At 47.1% G+C, this 18,961-nt stretch overlaps 1 long non-coding RNA gene across 1 annotated transcript; it reads left to right on the top strand.

The window, feature by feature from the left end:
- Positions 1-11: 11 nt before the first annotated feature.
- Positions 12-18,835, top strand: LOC133241253 (uncharacterized). The gene is made up of 4 exons (XR_009734570.1): positions 12-1,195; positions 2,445-2,579; positions 17,506-17,634; positions 17,744-18,835. It is a non-coding gene; the product is annotated as an uncharacterized LOC133241253 (long non-coding RNA).
- Positions 18,836-18,961: the final 126 nt, after the last annotated feature.

Here is an 18,961-nt window from a genome sequence, read left to right as displayed (position 1 = left end):
CGGGGATGGGGGTGGGGCCTGGGCTCACTAGGTGCATGCGCAAAGCGCATTGGCGCATTTACTTGTGATTGACGAGTCCCAGATAAAGACCCGCGGTTGCTTTTCCTAAGAACCCTGTCTCCTGGCTAAGAGAATGTGCAGGCGGAAAAAGGAAGAGAGGGACCCATTTTTGGAAGACAAGAGGATTGGGAAAACATCCAGGGAATCTGAAGGCAAGGCTGGATGGAAACTTTACCGCTAACTCACTCCTGTGCAATTGGACAGGGGTCCTCGATTTTCTCATTTGTACAAAATGTGGATGCTTTTGCACTAGTTTGGTCCTGTCGGGGTACTCCTGACCGCCAGAGTGAGTGGTAGCTGGCGGATCCTGGAAGTGGGAAATTTCTTAAGTCCTGAATTGTGTGTTAAATGTAATACTTGACTTCCCTGGGTCCAGTGGTTAAGACTCAGAGTTTCCACTGCAGCGGGCACGAGTTCCATCCCTCATCCCTGAAGGGGAAACTAAGATCCCTCATGCTGAGTGGTGCTGCCCCCCAAAAAGAAAGTGTAATCCTTGCTTTCTCTTCTCCCATTCTGTGCTCAAGCATAAAATCTGCAGCTCTCCCTTTGCAACATTTTCAGCTTTACACGTAGTGTTAAGGGACCAGTGAGAGATGTACCACCTTTGTTTGTACTGTGGCACCCCCGGGTGCTCAGCTGCGTATCCTCTCCATTCTAGAAACAGAAGTCTGATCATCTCTGAGCTTTCTTTCAGCCAACATAGTTGTCCCTGCCCCAACGTGTGAGGCTGCCTCCTTCCCTCCTCTGTGTGAGACCCAGATGGGGACTTTGAGTTACTCACAGCACTTGCCTTTCTTAGGAAGAACATCTTGGAAATCGCCCAACCACATACCTTCCAGCTCTTTTCCAGTGTATTTTTGGAATTGCCTGGGGATCCCTTCGGGCATCCAGACACCCTGCCCTGCTGTCCCAGCGACTTCTTTTAGAAACCATTAGTATTTAACCTAAGGAGTTATGAACAGGCCTGGGAAGTTGTCCAGAGTAGGACTCTGCCTGCTCAGAGGCCAGGCAGACATCCAAGGGCTTCAGTGCTGGGCACAGCCCGCATCTGCTGAGTCACTGTGGACACGACACTGGAGCAGGGGTGAGAGTGTCAGATCGGGCCCCGGGTGTCTTGACGGCTGATGGAGAGGAGGTAAGGAGGATTAAAACCCAGCAAGGTTTCTGGATGATCAAAAAGAGGAGTGAGGATCCCTTAAAACGTCTCACCCCTTAGCTGGTGCCACACAACTTTCAAAGTGCCTCCCAGTGAGGTTAGCTTGTTGAAATTACCTCCCATAAGGGTAGGATGATGGCATGGCTTCACCAGTATTCTTCCAAGTTGTCAGAAATAGTTGCACCCTTGCACTGAAATCCTATGTCAGTCCCTGCCTTCTTGGCCACTCTCAGAGGCTCCACCCACAGGCTCAGCATCCCCGGTCCCCTTACTGCTGGACTGAGGAAGGCTTTTCCCCAGGCCAGCAGTGCAGCTCTCCACGGCAGAAGCAACTCAGTCCCTTCTTTGCCCAGCTCTTCCAACCCCCAAGTCTCAGTTCCTTAAATTCCCTGCCCCAACCTGGAGGCCTTAATAGTCTGCCACTGGGATCCACACCAGGGCTGTTTAGGAGACTGCATACCACCCTGCCCTACCCCAGGGGCCCTTCCATTCTCCCTGCTTCCTGAGTTCCCATCCTGCAGAGCCCACTCTCAAATGCCAGTTGGATCCTATCCTGGTTCTGCTTAAACTTACTTCAGAGAGTGATCTCAGATCCCTGCCAGGGGGTTTAAGAGCAGGCAATGCTTTACAGATATCTTTCAGATCAGGTAAGGAGGCCCCTAACCCCAGTGGAGGCATCAAGTGAAGTAAGGGCCCAGAACCCTCTCTTCCACCTGGGTTCAGTTTGTCATTGTCATTATAAGTGGTGTGCAGGGGTCCCGGGGACACTCCTGAATTTTTTCAGAAAAGCTTCATATGGCAGTCACTGTTGAGACTCTGTTCTCTTGTGCTCCCTGTCTTTCTGCTGCAGATAGACCAACCTCTTGATCTTGGGGGAAAGGATGCTCACAAGGGTGGGTCTTCTACAGACTCCCAGAGGCCCAAGCAGGATTGAGCCCCATTTCTTACGAAGAAACCTGGTCATTTATACACCGTCTTTTGGTTTCTTCTGTGTCCCCACCTCAGTTTCCCACTCCCTTGTAGGTGCTTGCTGGGGTCGTTTTCTGAATAGACTATTTGCATTTAAATCCTTGTCCCTGAGTTGGCTATGGAGAAACTCAACCAAAAACTCTGGGGCAAGCAATTATTGAGTCAGGCATTCTTTCAAGCACACTGTATGTACAAGCCCATTTAGTCCTTATAACCACCCGATGAGGCAGGTGCTGTTATTATTACTCCCATTTCACAGATAAAGAAGCTGAGGCACAGAGAAGCTGGAACACTTGTAAAGGTCACACAGCAGAGAAATGTGGAGGTGGGATCTACATGTGGGCTTCTGACTGCAGAGCCACAACTCTTAAGAGTGAATCTCCCTGTTATCCCGGTAAGGGAACCAAGGCACAGAAAAGCTAAGGTGTTTGCCTAAAGACACATAACTCTACATCAAGGAGCAAGGACTACAATTCCAGAACTGGCGAGCTTAGTTACCTTGCAACTGCCCTTCCCTTGGGCCTCCCTCACTGGTTCCTCACACTGATCCTGGTTGGCTTACTGGGAGATGCTGGGTGTCAGGTAGCCCCACCACAGCTGAGGCCCAGTGCATACATGGGCAGGGCAGAGTGTGCTGAATGAGCAATACCCTGGCTTTTTATGTAACCTAAGATCTGCTGACTGAAGGAAACCGTGTACCCACAGATGATGGAAGATACGGGTCAAGTGTTCGTCTGGGGGCCATCAATCCTCCACCCAGCCATGGGCACTGTTGTTGGGAGGGTTTGAAATGGCAGGGACCTCTACCCACTGCTCAGCACCAAGATCGGAGATGGTGGGGGAATGGATCCTGGCAGTCACATCACCTAAGGCACTCCCAGAGCACTTAGTGTCCATCTCCCCTGGGTGCTCATTTAATCCCCTGGGGCTCTGGTGCAGGAGGTGGGTTGCAGCACTGGCTGGATGAGGGAAGGGGCAGGGAGGAACCTCCCCAGCTTACCCACAAGGAAATCCAAGGCTGGGAGAGGCTGTGATTTGGTACAAGGTGACCCAAAGATTCACTGCAAGGTGTGGGGTCAGGGCTGGAACTTGGGGTTTCCTGATTCTAAATCCAAGCCCCCACTCTCACATCCACTATGCTCAGGATCAGGAAACCGGCTGAGGACTTGTAAGGAATTTCTTGGTCTGGGAGGGTGGATCTGGCGACTGGGACGTGGCTGAGCATGGCGGGAGTGAGGACAGGACCTGGATGAGGAGGCGGCATCTCCAGACTTGGGCTGCCCCTGCTTGACCTTCACTGGGTCACATGGGTCCAGGATGCTTTCTCTTCCGCTCAAGAGTTCTCAAGTATTTGAAGACATTTATCCTGTAGCTTCCTTAGACTTGCCTTTTGTCCTGACCAGACATCTGCTCTTCTAGTTGTCTTTCCCACAACACAGTCAGTCCTTGGAGAAGACACTGGTTGTCTACAACCTTCCAGAATGTGATGTCCAGGGCTCCCACAGGTACCCAGGGTTGACCGCCCCACAGAGAGCTGAGTGGACTTGTCCACTCCCTGCTCCATGGTTCCTGTCACTACAGCCAGGCAGCCATCCCCTTTCTCAACAGGCATCTGCCAATTGAACTCCTCCATCTGGTTCCAGCTGCCGATCCCAGGATGCTGGACGTGAGCTGCTGGCCTTTCTGGACAAGTGCAGGACTTGTCGTTTGGCCTTGTTGTGTTTTGCTTTCACCTTTTGGGAGACCCATCTCTCCTCCTTCAGTGTTTGCCACCCCTCCTCCTTTGCGTGTGTGAATAGCTGCTCTGGGCACTGTGAATCAGGCTCTACTGAGAACCTGCAGTAAGAGTGGGGTTATCGCATCAGTTCTTATCACAGGCTCTTATCTTGGAGGTTTATCTTTTTTGTGTGTTCCCAGCAGCTTGTAGGGAGTTTCCAGTCCTCAACAGGACGGGGCAGAGACTTCAGCAGAGGGACCAGGGGGAAAGAAGGGCAGGAGTGGCACCTGGGACCCTTGGGTACTGCTGGGGTACAGAGAGGCTGGCTGGATTGGTAAAGGACTCCTTTGCAAAGCTCTTGTGTACCGGCAAAGCTTATCTCCTGATCCCCTCTCAGCATCTGCAGGTTTTGCTGAAACAGGAAGGTGTGGACATGCTACCATATGTGTGGTAGCAAGACCTCCTCCTGCTGGCCCCCCTCCACCCCCCAGCACAGCTTCCACAGCCTATTCCCCTGCTCTGGGCAGACCGAGCAAGGGTTGGGGTGGGCTGGGGAATGAACACTTGTGCCTGGTGGGAGGAAGGCACTCCAAGAAGGGGGGCATGGAAGCTCATGCCCCATCTCACCCTCACTCCACGGTGTCCCACAGCAATGCTTCTCAAACTCGGGTGAGCTTCAGAATCACACAGAGGACTTGCTGAAACCCAGGTTTCTGGGCCCTGACCCCAGACATGATGATTCAGTAGGTCTGGAGTAGGCCTGGGATTCTGCATTTCTACAAATCCCAGGCGATTCGGCTGTTGGTTTGTGGGCCACACTTGGAGGACCTGTGTCCTGCAGAAGGAGTGAAAGCTTTCCTGCTTTACCTGGTTGGATGGCTCACAGCCTGAGTTCCCATCATCCTCCTATTTACTCACTCACCAAATATTGATGGAATGTTTACTCTGAGAGGAACTAAGAGTACAGCAGGGAGCAGGGCAGTCATGGTCCCTGCTTCAGTGGCACTTACAGTGTCTTGGCGGCACAGATATTAAACACTTGAGTCTCAGAACTGCCCTTTGAAAAAGGCTGAGCAGGAATTGTCATTCCTGTTTCACACCCATGCCAACTGGGAGGAAGATACCCCAAGAAGCGAGACACAGAAGCTCATGCCCCATCACAGGTGAGGAAATAGCATCACAGAGAGGTTATATGTCTTGCTGAATCATGTGGATGTTAAGTGGCAGAACCTAAGCTCAGAACTTCTCAACTCAAAATCTGACTGCCATCCCCTGGCTGTGAGCCATCTTAGCTTCATGGGGCTGAGTTTAGATGGCTGAGCTACAGACCCTGGACACATGACAGCTGGGGGCTTCATCCTTATGGATGGAAGGCAAGCTTGACAGACAGGCAGGCACCCCTCCCCCATGCTCACACCCAACTCAGTTCCTGAGACCAGGATAACTACAGAGTTTCACAGTGAGTCACTTCCCCTCCCTTCCTCACTGTTCACTTATCCCTCTCCTCTCATTTCCTCTAATATTTGGTTTCTCTAAAGCTCTGGTCCCTCCTTGATGCCATATCTTCTCCCGCAAGGGTTATCTCCCCCATCCAATATGGCAGTCTCGTCTCCAAGGCAACCCCTAGAGAACTTGCCTTGGTGACCAAGGAACAAATCATGAGGCCCCTTTTCTGACGCACTGGCCAATGAGGTCCCAACTTGAGGATGGGCATCTGCTGGCCCTTTGGTGGGAGAATCTTCACTCTCTCTCCACCTCTGCATACTCTAGCGGTGAACAAAAATCAGCCCTGTATCAGACTGAGCAGCATTGAGGTTTTCGCTTAGTCACTAATCTTGCTTCTCTGTTCCTCTCACTCTGCATCCAGAAGTTCATGCTCCCAGAGCTCAGTGGACCAGCCAGGCTCATCCTTTCAGACCTCACACCCCCAAGGCTTGCTCTACTGAAGGATTGTTGTAGAAACATATAGATCATTTCACCCTAAAGGCCCATTCCTATGCTTACAGATTTAAAAGCACAGTGTTTATGATAAATTTTTTTCTTTCAAAATTTTATTTATTTACTTAGCTGTGTGGTTCTTAGTTCCTACACTCCGGATCTTTAGTTGCAGCATGTGAACTCTTAGTTGTGGCATGTGAAATCTAGTTCCCTGATCAGGGATTGAATCTGGAGCCCCCTGCACTGGGAGCTCCAAGTCTTGGCCTCTGGACCACTAGGGAAGTCCCTATGCCAGATTTTAAGGATGTAAAAATTATAGCAACATTGATGAGAAGACATTTTATTGCTATAGATTAAAAAATACAAAAATACACCTGTTCCATTAGCAGTTTAAAAGATAAAGATTCTGTCCAGAGTGGCTGCCCAGCATGGAGGGCGTTTGCAGGTATTATCTCATTTAATCTCAGGAAACCTCATGAGGAAATTAACACTACCACCCTGGTTTTTAGAGGTGAAGGACCGTGTCCAGGGACAGGCAGTTGGGAAAAGGCAGAGAATGGATTGGAATCCATGACTCTGCCTCCCAAGGTGCCTTTGCCCATACCTCTTGCCTCTTATGTTTTAAGCACTTGACCTAAATTAAAAAATTAACTCTTTCTTTAGCCTAGGCCTAATTTTTCACTCTTTAAAAATAAGTCCCAAGACAGAAATTTCAGGTCATTAAGAAATTGTAAGCCTTCCACACAGAGCAGGGCTGGACGACTAAAGGGTTATTCCACCGCTCTTTTGTTTTCTGTTCAAAATAAAATATTATATAACCCTCAGATGTTATCACTTTCTGCTTGAGTAGTTTCAGTTCTCTGCCTGTGGGATGACTCTGGGTAGATCTACATACCCCCCAGTTTTTTGGTTGTTGAAATTAGTCACAGAAGGTGTTTTAGAAGACTGCAGTTTTAGAAGTTGGCTGCAATGGTATCTCCCATCCATGGGCTCTTCTTCCAATGTGACCTTGACACCTTTTCCCTTGAGTGGTAGGGTCTGTGCCCTGCCCCCTCTCCCCCAATCCCTGAACCTGGATAGACCTTTGTGATTGCCTTGGCAAAAAGATAATGGCAGAACTGTTGCTTTGTGACTTCTGAGCTTAGATCATAAGAATCCCATGTGCTTCTGCCTGACTTTTATGGGGTGCTTGCTCTTGGAACTTAGTCACCACACAGTGAGGAAGCCAAAATCACCCCATATGAAGAGACCACATGGAGAGTCTGGTGAAGGTGATCCAGCTGACAGCCCAGCTGAGGTCCCAGCTGACAACCCACATTGTCTGACAGGCATGAGCAAAGGTGCTTCCAGAGGATTCTAGCCACCACCTGTCAGGTCACTGCCCACTTTGAGTCTTCCCAGCAGAAGTCCCAGAAATCGTGGAGCAGAGACAACCTCTCCCCACTATGCCACGTCCAAGTTCTGTGCCCCAGAATCCGTAAGCATGATAAAATGGTTACTTTTGTTATACAGCAGTACTAACTGTAACAGGAGGTATTTTCTCATAAACAGGAGTCTGTCTCAAGAGAGAATGTCTTGTGGCCTTTTTTGCACCTTCTCCCAGGGTATGTATGATTGGCAAGGATGACACCCAATTGGAGCCTCATGACTTCATTAGAGGCAGATTGAATAGCAAGCCTTTCCTTGTTCTCTAGTCACAATATATTAATATATTTGACTTGCCTACTTGTTTATTTTTTATTTCTCACTGACTAGAATGTCAGTTTCCCTTGGACAGGATTTTTTTTTTTCTATTTTGTATGTTACTATATTCTTAGAGCCCAGACTAGTAAATGCTTGGCAGTTAGCAGTTGCTCAATAAATAGTCGTTGAACGAATGAGTGAATGCATATGAAACATCAAGCGGACACATTGATGGACACAATCATTCTGATAATGATTTCTCAAGACAATTTCATTAACATTACCAGGTTCTAGTTATTATAATAGGAAATGATTTTTTAGCTAATGGCAAGCTCATATTGAAGTGGAAATTTCCTGAGAATCATAGTAGAGAACAGACTAGATAAGAAGTAAGAATAATAGGGAAATTTGCCTGCTGGCTCAGATGGTAAAGAATCTGCCTGCAACGTGGGAGGCCCAGGTTTGATACCTGGGACTGGAAAATCCCCTGGAGAAGGGAATGGCAACCCATTCCAGTATTCTTGCCTGGAGAATCCCATGGACAGAAGAACTTGGTGGGTTTATATAGCCCATCCGGTTGCAAAGAGTCAGACACAACTGAGTGACTAACACACTCAAAAGAGTTAAGGGCTAATAGTTCATAGTTGAGAGTCCCAAGCTTTTCTTAAAGGAAAAGAGAATCATTAATTGTATGATGAGCAGTTGAGGGATTTCAGGTCTATGCTAAGAAGTTTGTGTGATTAATTTTTTCCTGGACACTCTCTAAAGGATCAATCTAGAATCAGTCTAGAATCAATTTAGAATCAATCTTAATAAGAATTGATTCAGGGGGTTCCCTGGAGGTCCAGTTAGGACTCTGTATTTTCACTGCCAAGGGGACAGGTTCAATCCCTGATTGAAGAACTAAGATCCTGAAAGTCGCATGGTACAGCCAAAGAAAAGAAAAATAATCAATTTAGGCAATCTCTTTGTGCCTTCTGTGTGCTGGGTATCATGGGAACCACAGATAAATGTGAGATGGGGATGCTGTTGTCAAGCTATGTTGAGTCCAGCTGGAGAGGTAAGACAAACAGCCCAGAGAGGCATGTGAGGCCCAGTCACAAACCTGTAGGGTTTCACCCACTGAGGCTCCTGAGGGTGAGGAGATATCTAGGAGGACTTCCTGAGGGAGGCAGGTCCTGGGGGATTGAGAGACTGTCCAGGTGGGCAGCTTCCCCAGCTGACTCTGAGGAACACTGAAACATTACAGGGATTCATCAGAGATCTGCTTCCAGTTAACTCGGATTTCCACCTGTAAATCCTCACACAGCTGGTGGAAAGGAAATTAGTGTCCCTTTTGCTCTAATATCCTTAGGTAGGTAATTAAATACTTAAGTAGGTAATACCTTAAATAAGAAGAAAAACTTCTCCTCCCTAGCACCAGCCCACCTTCGTGGGGGTGTTTTTATGATGCGCATAGCAAGATGCTGTATCCATTGGCCTGTTAGAGCCTGAGACCCGTCAGCTGACAGCCCCTGGAATGGGCATTACTGAGAAGCCCAGATTCTGAAACTAAATAGTGCACAGCAATAGGGTCTTTACCAAGAACATATCTACAAGCCTTTAAAGTGACTCCTAAAAAGCTGTTTGGTTGCAAAAGAAAACTCCAGGGAGAATAACAGTTTCAGAACAATAAACCATGGACACTTGAAAACCCCTGGCTGCTATATTTGGAAAAAGATTTGTTACTATCCCCCAGCAAGTCACCTCTGCAGTCTGGAATTGAGTGAGGAATGCTCTCCAGTTAGAGTGGTGGAAGAACCAGAAGAAAGACAACTCCAAATAACTAGAGTTCTATTTGGTGCACATGATACAACTCTATTTTGAACATAAAGAAAGAAGGGTTACAGTTTTTGCTAGTGGAAAAATGATTTCTTCATTGTAAACAAATATTGGAAGGTTATTAGTTCAAAGGGTACCAACCTTTTAACCTACCCTGGGTCTGTTCTTCCTAACCCAGGGATTAACCCATGTCTCCTGCATTTCAAGCAGATTCTTTACTGCTGAGCCATCTGGGAAGCCCATTTACCAGTGAGAGATCTTGGGTTTTCCAGAAGCTGTTACTATGCTAAGGTACTGTTACAAACATATATATTAGGGCTTCCCAGGTGGTACAGTGGTAAAGAACTCTCCTGCTAAGCAGGAAACATAGGTTCTATCCCTGGGTCAGCAAGATCCCCTGGAGAAGGAAATGGCAAACCACTCCAGTATTATTGCTTGGGAAATCCCATAGACAGAGGAGCCTGGTGGTCTACAGTGCACAGGGTCACTAGAGTCAAACACAACTTAGTGACTCAGTTAAGTTCAGTCACTCAGTCATGTCTGACTCTTTGTGACCCCATGAATCGCAGCACGCCAGGCCTCCCTGTCCATCACCAAATCCCAGAGTTCACTCAAACTCATGTCCATCGAGTTGGTGATGCCATCCAGCCATCTCATCCTCTGTCGTCCCCTTCTCCTCCTGCCCCCAATCCCTCCCAGCATCAGGGTCTTTTCCAAGGAGTCAACTCTTCACATGAGGTGGCCAAAGTATTGGAGTTTCAGCCTTAGCATCAGTCCTTCCAAAGAGCACACAGGATTGATCTCCTTTAGGATGGACTGGTTGGATCTCCTTGCAGTCCAAGGGACTCTCAAGAGTCTTCTCAAACACTACATTTCAAAAGCATCAATTCTCTGGTGCTGAGCTTTCTTCACAGTCCAACTCTCACATCCATACATGACTACTGGAAAAACCATAGCCTTGACTAGACGGACCTTTGTTGGCAAAGTAATGTCTCTGCTTTTGAATATGCTATCTATGTTGGTCATAACTTTCCTTCCAAGGAGTAAGCATCTTTTAATTTCATGGCTGAAATCACCATCTGCAGTGATTTTGGAGCCCCGCAAAATAAAGTCTGACACTGTTTCCACTGTTTCCCCATTTATTTCCCATGAAGTGGTGGGACCAGATGCCATGATCTTCGTTTTCTGAATGTTGAACTTTAAGCCAACTTTTTCACTCTCCTCTTTCACTTTCAACAAGAGGCTCTTTAGTTCCTCTTCACTTTCTGCCATTAGGGTGGTGTCATCTGCATATCTGAGGTGATTGATATTTCTCCCGGCAATCTTGATTCCAGTCTGTGGTTCATCCAGCCCAGTGTTTCTCATGATGTACTCTGCATATAAATTAAATAAGCAGGGTGACAATATACAGCCTTGACGTACTCCTTTTCCTATTTGGAACCAGTCTGTTGTTCCATGTCCAGTTCTAACTGTTGCTTCCTGACCTGCATATAGGTTTCTCAGGGGGCAGGTCAGTTGGTCTGGTATTCCCATCTCTTTATGAATTTTCTACAGTTAATTGTGATCCACACAGTCAAAGGCTTTGGCATAGTCAAAGGCTTTGGCATAGTCAATAAAGCAGAAATAGATGTTTTTCTGGAACTCTCTTACTTTTTCCATGATCCAGCCGATGTTGGCAATTTGATCTCTGGTTCCTCTGCCTTTTCTAAAACCAGCTTGAACATCTGAAAGTTCACAGTTCATGTATTGCTGAAGCCTGGCTTGGAGAATTTTGGGCATTACTTTACTAGCATGTGAGATGAGTGCAGTTGTGCGGTAGCTTGAGCATTCTTTGGCATTGCCTTTCTTTGGGATTGGAATGAAAACTGACCTTTTCCAGTCCTGTGGCCACTGCTGTTTTCCAAATTTTCTGGCATATTGAGTGAGCACTTTCACAGCATCATCTTCCAGGATTTGAAATAGCTCAACTGGAATTCCATCACCTCCACTAGCTTTGTTCATAGTGATGCTTTCTAAGGCCCACTTGACTTCACATTCCAGGATGTCTGGCTCTAGGTCAGTGATTACACCATCGTGATTATCTGGGTCATGAAGATCTTTTTTGTACAGTTCTTCTGTGTATTCTTACCACCTCTTCTTAATATCTTCTGCTTCTGTTAGGTCCATATCATTTTTGTCCTTTATCGAGCCCATCTTTGCATGAAATGTTCCCTTGGTATCTCTAATTTTCTTGAAGAGATGTCTAGTCTTTCCCATTCTGTTGTTTTCCTCTATGTCTTTGCATTGATCACTGAGGAAGGCTTTCTTATCTTTCCTTGCTATTATTTGCAACTCTGCATTCAGATGCTTATATCTTTCTTTTTCTCCTTTGCTTTTCATTTCTCTTCTTTTCACAGCTATTTATTTAGCTGTGACTATTAACTTAGTGACTAAACAACAACAAATATATATATATATACACACACATATACATATATGACTTATTTATTCCTTAACACACCCTATAAGGTGGGAACTATCATTATCCCAGTTTGTAGATGAGGAAATGAGGGGCCAGAGAGGTTAAGTGACTTAAGTAACTTGCCAAAGGTCACACAGCTAGAGGAAGGAAGAGCTGGAGTCAAACCTGGAAAGTTTGGTCCCTGGGTGTGTGCTCTGAACCACCATATTATCAGTACATTATCTCCTGGGTGTCAATTTCTTTATCTGTGCTGTTGATGTAATAATAAAGGAACTTGTGGGGACATGGTAAGGATTTGAGGTAATGTTCATCCTGGGCCTTGCAGAGTGCCTGGCACACCAGAATGGCTTGGTAAATGGAGGTTATGATCATCACCATCACTATCGCTGCAACCGATACCTGAGTGCCCTGGGCCATCGTATGTTCACACAGATAAATCAGAAAGGAAACAGTCACCCAGGAGGAAGCAAGGCTGGGGAAGGGCTCTGGAAGCCTCTAGAACAGCCAGGTGTAAATTCACACCTCCCTGTTTACTAATTGGGAGTCCTTGGGCAAATCACTTAACCTCAGTTAAGTTTCCAAAAGGGTCAAATGGGAGAAACAATATTTACATCCTAGGATTACTGAGAAGGTTAAATGTTGAAATGTACTTAGCACTGTGCCAGGCACAGCAAAAGCTCAGGGAGGCAGGGCTGTTGATGTTATTATCCTTCCCAGGAAGACGATGTTTGGCTTTGCATGGAAAAGAGGTGAGCCTCACCCCAGGGGACTACTGGGACTCAGCGGTGACATGAGGATGACCTCCTGAGGAAATAAGGCCCTGAAACCCCCACTCTCCACCGTCACCAAACCACTTCCTCCACCCTCTCTCCAAGTTTCCACCCCCCCACTCCATCCCACTCATGCTTTCCGGAGAGTTTCCTGCAGCAGTCACCAGTGGTTCATATTTGTCTGTGCGACTCTCAGGAGTTGGGGTGGAATGGTGATTCCAAGGGGTGCCGTTTGCATTATTTGTCTGTGGGCATGATGACATCTGAGTTGTACAGTGTACAACCTGTGCATTCACACCTGGCAGTCATGGTGGGATGGAGGGCTCCCATGGAGTGCTTTCTCTTGTGGATTTCATTCTGCAGGAGCAGGTATACAAAGATCCCAAGAGTGGTAGGAGAATGTTCACCAGGAGGCTTGCATTCCTGGCCATTCTGGGAGTTATAGGGAAGTTCAGTATCAATCCTCCATTAGCTAGTTTGCACAGATACAATTGTACAGAGCCACTGTATCAAAGGATATAACGTACATAAAGCCCAGTTCTTAAACACTAGTAAACACACTAATAGACACTCAGTTAATATTTGCTGATTTAAAGCAATATTTCTCCAACTGTGGTCCCTGGAGACCACAGCAGCATCACCTGGGAATTTGTTAGAATTGTAAATTATGAGGTCCCACCCCCACCCTGCTAAATTAGACATTTTGGAAATGGGGCCAGACAATCTGTGTTTTAACAACCCCTCTAGGTGATTCTGATGCCCATTCAAGTTTGAAAACCACTGACTTAAAGACATATCCGTTTCTCTTCTCAGTTTATCATAGTATTGGGCACAGAGGAGATTATCAGGGGGTCATCAGTGAACTAGTGAAGGGCTAGATGGATGCTCACTGAGTGTGTGGAGTGAATGATCTGAGTTCATCACACCAGGCACCACTGTATGTACCCAGCAATACGTCCAGCTGTCTGCTCATAGCTAACATTCACATAGCTCCTTGTAGACTATGAAATAATTATAGCTTATATTTTCCCCCAGTTTATTCTTTCAGTCATGGATGCATTCACTCTTTCTGCAGTTTTTATGTAGTCTTCTTGACAATCCTGTGAAATGAACTACTTCTCAAGTTTAGAGAAACAGAGAGGAGAAGTGAATCACTGAAGGCCACACAGCTTGCAAGTACCAGAGCTGGTATACACCTAAGCATTAGATGAGCTGGCTCTGGAGTCTGGTGGTCCATCACTCAGCTGTGTGTGCCGGGTAGCGGGTGCAGGCTGTCATTTACCTCTCCAAGCCTTAGTTCCTTCTCGTGTGAAGTGGGGAAAAGACCAGCACCTATGTCAGCAACCTCTGTATTTACAGGATGGCCTAAGATACAAGTGTAAAGACCTGTGATGGGGCCAGGCACACAGTCGGCGCTGGCACATGGTATCCTTGACTTTATCAATGACATCATCAAATCCTTGGACCCATCAGAAGTTCCTGACATTAAACACACTCATTCACACACGCAGGTGTGCTTTTTAGACACAAAACAGGAGAACTGGAGGAACTTTCATTGTTGTTGTTGTCCAGCCACCAAGTCGTGTCTGACTCTGTGACCCTATGGACTGCAGCATACCAGGCCTCCCTGTCCCTCACCATCTCCCAGAGACAGTGAAATAATTTTGGGTCTGTTTTGTTGGGTGATTTGTGGTGTGAATATTTAAAACAAGAACTAGCCTCCACCTCTTTGGCAGAAATAGGGCTTCAGGGGAGCCTGCAGCTTCCCTTGGGAGGTCTGCTAAGAGGTAGGGGTACCCTGTGTCCTGGATGCCTCCTACATCATCCCTGGATGTGCAAGGGCCTCCCAATGTGTCTTCTCTAAGTGGCCAGGAGCCTGGCCTTTGGAATTAGGCAGACTGGGCTTCACAATTAGGCAGCCCAAGAAGAGGAAATCTATCACTACTTCCACGTTTCCCTCCTCTATTTGCCATGAGGTAATGGGACCGAAGAATTGATGCTTTTGAACTGTGGTGTTGGAGAAGACTCTTGAGAGTCCCTTGGACTGCAAGGAGATCCAACCAGTCCATTCTAGAGGAGATCAGTCCTGGGTGTTCTTTGGAAGGAATGATGCTAAAGCTGAAACTCCAGTACTTTGGCCACCTCATGTGAAGAGTTGACTCATTGGAAAAGACTCTGATGCTGGGAGGGATTGGGGGCAGGAGGAAAAGGGGACGATGGAAGATGAGATGGCTGGATGGCATCACCGACTCAATGGACGTGAGTTTGAGTGAACTCCGGGAGTTGGTGATGGACAGGGAGGCCTGGTGTGCTGCGATTCATGGGGTCGCAAAGAGTCAGACACGACTGAGTGACTGAACTGAACTGAACGGAACTGAATGGGACTGGATGCCCTGATCTTAGTTTTTTTTTTTTTTTTAATATTTAGTTTTAAGCCGGCTCTTTTCACCCTGTTAGTCACTCAGTTGTGTCTGACTCTGTGATCCCGTGGACTGTAGCCTGCTGGGCTCCTCTGTCCATGAAATTCTCCAGGCCAGAATACTAGAGTGGGTAGCCATTCCCTTCTCCAGGAGATCTTCCCAACCCAGGGGTCAAACCCAGGTCTCCTGCATTCAGGCAGACTCTACCCTCTAAGCCACCACAGAAGCCCCTGTGAAAGAACTGGGACTAGCCCTCAGGCTGCACACACGTCACCAGAGACATCTGTGGGTGCACAGTAAATGAAAAGCACGGTAGCCACGTCAGTGCCTGGGGAGGCAGGAATACGTAGGCAAGAATCTTCAGTGTTTTAGCAGCAGAACTTTTTAAAAGCAAAGTCTTCTGTAGACAAGACACATAAAGGACAAAATAGATAAAGATGGTATTTTATTACCATAAGCTAAGGTGAAGTAAGACAAAGTCACTCTTTGAGACCCCACGGACTGTAGCCTACCAGGCTCTTCCATCCAGGGGATTTTCCAGGCAAGAGTACTGGAGTGGGTTGCTATTTCCTTCTCCAGAGGATCTTCCCAGGGATCAAACCCAGATTTCTCACATTGTAGGCAGATGCTTTACCGTCTGAGCCACCAGGGAGGTCTTAAGTTTATTACCATAAACGTACCTTTATTTGTTTTGTCCTTTATCTTTCTCATCTACAGAAGACTTTCAAAAAGTTCCGTAACTAACACATTTAAGATTCTTACCTATGTTTTCCTGCCTCCCCAGGCACTGACGTGGCTGCAGAAGCACTGACATGCTTCTCATTCAGTGTACACACACAGAGGTCTGTAGTGGCGTGTGTGCAGCCTGAAGGCTAGTCCCTGTTCTTCCTCTATTCGCCTTCTAATCCTCGGACTGGTCATTTCCCTCAGCCTCAGTTTCCTCTTCTGCTTAAAGGGAAGGGGGGAAGTAGACGAGTTGATGTCTGAGGTCCCTTCTAGTGCGGACATTGAGATTCGTTGAGCAGGAGCTGGAGGATTAAGGCAGGGGCTGATGTTAGATCTGTTCAGGCACCTGATGACAAGAGAGAACCAAACAAAGCAGGAGTTGGGAGGCTGTCTTCGTAGAGGCAAAGGGAAGAATTTGCAGATGATTTGGGGCAACCAGTGTGCTAACATCCCAGTGCTGTCTTAGAGTCTCCACGTGTGCCACTCTGGGATCACTTTCCCATCATCTCCCTCCTGTTCTACACCCAGGATCCCAGGAGGATGACTGCAACAGCAGGCCCTCTATGGGCCAGCTTCCTGTTGGTTTCAGCCAACGAGAGATGCTGGAAGGAAATCTCAGGGAGAAGGGAGAGTGAAGCTGGGGTATTTATTCTCTCCATCCCACCATCCCTCCCAGGTCACCAAGGATTGGCTACATCCTCTGTTAAGGACAACAGCCCCCTAGAATTAATGGCCTAGGATATCACCTTTATCCCTTTTCCTAAACCCTGCCCTTGTCTTCGTAACAGTCTTTTCTTTAAACCCTATTCCCATTTCCCATGTTGAGTGTGTCTTCTGTTGCTGTTGGGACCCATTGATGCAGGCTGTCCAGCAGCCTCACTTTTGGGATTTCCTCTCTCCCAGCCTCATTCATTGCTCTCCAAAGTTTACTTTTATTGAATTTTGTATCTATTTTACTGTGTCCCCTGCTCTCTTAATTTCTGTAAATTCTGTGCACATTGCTATAGAGTGGGGCACCCCTCTGGCTCACGCTACAGTGGAACAGAGAAGAATGAAAATTCCACTCCATGTCCAATTTGAGTGCCTCATGCACATTCAGATGGAGTTTCCCAGCAAACAGAGATGCCAGCAAGATGACTGGAATGTTCTGAAGGGACTAGTACAGAGGATGACCAGGGAAGACAATTTCCAGGAGAGTGAAGACATCAATCTACAAATTCAGTAATGCTCCCAACTATACCTTGCACCCTCTAAGACACACTTTTTTTTATTTTTTAATACAGAATTTTAAAAGTTGTTGTTCAGTCACTAAGTCATGTACGACAACTCTTTGAGACCCCATGGACTGCAGCACTCCAGGCTTTCCTGTCCCTGACCATCTCCCGGAGTTGGCTCAGATTTATGTCTATTGAGTTGTGATACTAAGTATCTCATCCTCTGCCACCCTCTTCTCCTTTTGCCTTCGATCTTTCCCAAACATTAGGGTCTTTTCCAATGAGTCGACTCTTCGCATCAGGCGTACTTACTTATTTACTGGGATCATTGATCTTCCTTGAGGCGTGTGAACTGTTAGTTGTGGCATGTGGAATCTAGTTCCCTGACTAGGGATCACACCTGGGCCCCCTGCATTGGGAACATGGAGTCTTAGCCACTGGACAGCCAGGAAATCTCCCCTCTGGGGTGCCCGATTTATATCCAAACTAAGGCAGAGATTTGGTAAGAGTTGTGTTGCCATTGCTGGTTGAACCCTATTGTCCTTACTGTCTGGTTTATTTTACAAACAGAGCAATAAAAGATGTCTCCATGCTGAAGGAGCATGTGGTCTGGTGGGGAAGATGCACATAGATGAGAGGACGGGCATCTGTGACCCTCAGAAGCACCTTCCTGTTTCACAGGCCTTGTCTGACCAGCAGGTACTCATTTCAACTTCTTGGAAGTTACATGACTTTGGAAGGCGGAAGCCCTCTCCAGTTGCAGCCATTTATGTTGACTTATACCCACTTTCTTCACTCATTTATACAGTGTACCTGACCCCTGAAAGGCTCTGAGTTTTAGACCCTGAAAATGAACAGCAGGAATTTCCCTGGTGCTCCAGAGGTTAAGAATCCATGCTTCAGCTGCAGAGGGCACAGGTTTGATCCCTGGTTGGGGAAATAAGATCCTGCGAAGTGAGGAAAAAAATAAATAAAAATAAAATAACAGAAAAAAAAAACATGTATTCATATCAGTTAATTTAAAAAAGAGGGGGCACACTCTGAGAGCCAGTGTGTTATGAAGGAGAGGAGTGTGGGTAAGGGGGTCCCACAGAGGTATATGAGGGGGTGCACTCTGGGGCTGGGGGCTTTCCAGGCAGAAGAACCAGATAGACAATGGAGTGGAGACACAGGACTCTGTGTGTCAGGGGAGGGGGACACCAGATGTCCTGTGGTTGCAGTGAGGCAATTCTGGAAAGGAGAGGAGAAGAATGGTGGGGTCCTCTAGCGGCTGCAAAGACCACTCTGGAGGTATGTGTAACAGACAAATTTCCCAGGCTTCCTTCTGGCCCCCCAGAAACCAGCCATGCCCCTAAGGCCAGGGGCATGCTCTCTGGAATCACAGGTGTGTGGGCCCCCAATGAGTCAGGCTGCCAGGGGACCCCCTGCTCCCATCTTCCTTCCTTCCTTCCCCTTCCTCAGAGCCTCCTAAGCCAAGTTCTCCCAGACAAGAGGGAAGGTCCAGCTCCTGGAAACTCCTCCAGAGGGATTTCTCAGGGATTTGGGGTAGAGGTACAGTTAATCTTCACTTCTAGGGTCTGTTTGTTCCCATTTCCTTGAACCCAGCTCTTGGAATTGTGGCAGCTTATGTCATGGCTACAGCCTGGTTATCATGTAGTTAACATCTTCCACATGGTGGGGGTTTCAGTATTTACAAGACAGCTCACAGGATGTGGCTCAGAATATTATCTATAGCCCTTAAGAAGGAACTAAATGTCCTTGACTATGTTTAATGATTCAACTATTATTATTTAGTCCTGTTGGACTGTTTCCCTTTGTTTCTGCATATTCCCACTTCTCAGATTAAACTTATTCTTTGGCTAAAGGTTTTCCTTTTCATACTGTTCATGGGGGCTCTCGAGGCAAGGACACTGGAGTGGTTTGCCATTCCCACCTCCAGTGGACCATGTTTTGTCAGAATACTTCACTATGACCAGTTCATCCTGGGTGACCCTGCACGGCATGGCTTGTAGCTTCATTGAGTTAC

Source organism: Bos javanicus, chromosome 29 (genome assembly GCF_032452875.1).
Source record: "Bos javanicus breed banteng chromosome 29, ARS-OSU_banteng_1.0, whole genome shotgun sequence".
NCBI classification, from domain to species: domain Eukaryota; kingdom Metazoa; phylum Chordata; class Mammalia; order Artiodactyla; family Bovidae; genus Bos; species Bos javanicus.
The sequence above is the reverse complement of the archived record's forward strand: the minus strand, read 5'-3'. Positions and strand labels throughout refer to the sequence as shown.